This window comes from Dromiciops gliroides, chromosome 3, assembly GCF_019393635.1.
Source record: "Dromiciops gliroides isolate mDroGli1 chromosome 3, mDroGli1.pri, whole genome shotgun sequence".
Classification (NCBI taxonomy): Eukaryota; Metazoa; Chordata; class Mammalia; order Microbiotheria; family Microbiotheriidae; genus Dromiciops; species Dromiciops gliroides.
Genome location: NC_057863.1, coordinates 217,880,928 through 217,883,546, shown reverse-complemented (window position 1 = coordinate 217,883,546; position 2,619 = coordinate 217,880,928). Strand labels below are relative to the sequence as shown.

Sequence of the window (2,619 nt, the reverse complement as noted above, 5' to 3'; positions counted from 1 at the left end):
AAATCACCGCTCAGATATTTTTTAGTTGTGTGACCCTGGACAAGTCACTTAATCTTTCTAAGTCCCATTTGGCCCATTTGTAAGATGGAGATAATAATAATAATAAAAATAATAGTACTTACTTCACAGGGTTGCTGTGAGGACCAAATGAAATAACATATGTAAAGTTCTCTGCAAACCTTAAAGCATTATATAAATGCTATCATTTTTATTATTATATAGTCTGCTGTGCTTTACTATATTGCGGGTAAGAACTTCCCTCTAAATACTTATCCTGAAACTAAAGGACAAACCACAAGTTAAAAACTATAGAATTGCATGTAGCCTTCATGAAGGCAATACATTAGAGATAAATGTCCAACATTTTTACACTCACACACATACACACAAGACACACATACACAAGATACACATACGCAAGACACATACACAAGACAGACAGACAGACACACATACACACAAGACACAAAGATTGGTTTAAATAGACTTCCCAGGAAAACTATATCAGAATATCTGCAAACATTCCCGTTGGACAAGATAAAAAGGGGGTGGGGGCAGTGAAATTGTGAGAGGAAGAAGCATCCAGAGATTTTCATTTAAATAGAAAAAAAGTGTTTCTTATGCATTTAATAAGGTTTATATGTGTGACTCTAGGTATGGTAGTCAATTCAAGAAGCCACAATGTAGTGGAGAAGTCAACTGACTATTTTTTGCATACTTGAACATAAAAATGGATTTCTTCTACAGACAATATCATGACAGATCAGAATGTGGTCTTGACAGGAAGTATGGCAACTGGCAAAGTGACAAGAATCCCAGGAGCAATGAAAAGAGAAAGATGAATACAGGAATTCTGACACAAATCCGGTTCATTAGTAGATAAGTATTGATTGAGGCACTGAAGGGGTTTAGGGCACATGGTCCCTGCCTTCAGAAAACTTCATATTTAGGATGAAAGAAGGATAAATCCATAATGAACAGAAATTCACATCAGTACCACAATTATGAAGCTTAGGATCAAGTTTAGGATAATTGGAAGCACCTTTCAGTTTTCAAGTGTGATCCAGCTTAATCTCCTCCTGAACCAGGGTTTAAAACTATGAACTTGGGGCAGCTAGGTAGAAGTGGATAAAGCACTGGCCCTGGATTCAGGAGGGCATGAGTTCAAATCTTACCTCAGACACTTGATACTAGCTGTGTGACCCTGGGCAAGTCACTTAAACCCAATTGCCTCACACCAAAAAAAACAAAAAACAAAAAAAAACCCCACCCCCAAACTCTATGAACTTATTAAGGCTGGTCTTCAGAGAGCACACATCCTGTCTCCAAGACAGCACTTGAAGGCTTTTTTTCTATTTGGTAGAACCCACCAAAGCTCATGTTCCATGGACACTGTTTTCAACAACCCAGGGTTGTCTCTATGCCATGAAGAAGCATGAAAATAGGATTTTATTGGGTGGTTTCTCTTATATAAAGCAGTGATTGGGAAAGGAGGAAAAGGGAGAAGGTGGATTCTTGTATTATGTGATTAGATTAAAAGATGGATGAAATAAACTGTCAAGGCCTGTGCCATGGCTGGCTTGGGCTTCGAGGAGTTCTCGCTACCGCTGGGCTCGGAGCTGGCGCTGCCTCCGCTCTTCGGCGGCCACATCCTGGAGACGGGCTGGAGCCCCAGGTGGAGTTCGTCGGGGGAGCCCTGGGCAGACCGGGGCTCCGTGAGCGAGAGGAAGCGGAGGAGGCGGCCCAGGGCCGATGGCGCCGCCAGTGAGAGCTGAGCCGCTGCAAGTACCAAGCGCTGGGCCAGCGCTGCCGGGAGATCGAGCAGGTGAATGAGAGAGTCTTGAACAAACTTCACCAGGTACAGGGAATAAGAATCACAAGGAGACTCCGGCAAGAGCCAAGGTTTCTTATGCGACTCCTCGATTCCTACGGAGACGATTACCGCAAAAGCCAGTTCACCATTATCCTGGAGGATGAGGGCATCCAAGGCCCTGATGCCCCCACCCTAGGAAATACAGAGAAGGAGCCCCCAGAAAAGGAAAACCTGTCCCCTCCCCCTGGGCGGCCCCCTGAGCCCAGCAGTCCCCGACCTGGGGAAGGCCCCAGTGGAAGAAAAAGACGGAGGGCGCCCAGGGGTGTACACGGAGGTGGGGCATTGCTAACTCCAGAGCTAGGCCTGGACTAGTTGAGGATAACTTTGGCATCGAGCCACATGAGGCCCTCACCACAGGATAGGCAACTCTAACCCCAGACAAACTGCTTTCCTACCCCACTTTGGCCAGCCCTCCTTTTGATATTACACCCCAATAAAGCTTTGCCTCCCCTCTTAAAAAAAAAAGAAAAAGAAATAAACCGTCAAAAATTTCTTTAAGACATTGGAGTAAAGCAGTTTGCTTTAAAAACAAGCTATTACCTGATTCTAAAGACTAGTAAATTTAAAATAACTAAAGTAATCACCAACCCACTCTTTCCCCTTCTGTAGGCTCCTATAGAATTTGTTTTGCAAAATGAGAAGCACAATGGCTTGGTCCTCACTGGCATTCTTCCACCCAATCAAGTGGGTAAAGAGGAAGTACATTTCAAGCGTGTGCGATGACCAGTGTAAAAACACAGAGATGA

The 2,619-nt window shown here is 44.0% G+C and overlaps 1 pseudogene; it reads left to right on the top strand.

Moving 5' to 3' along the window:
- The first annotated feature begins 1,571 nt into the window (after positions 1–1,571).
- LOC122745879 lies at positions 1,572–2,310 on the top strand (annotated as a pseudogene).
- The last annotated feature ends 309 nt before the right edge of the window (positions 2,311–2,619 follow it).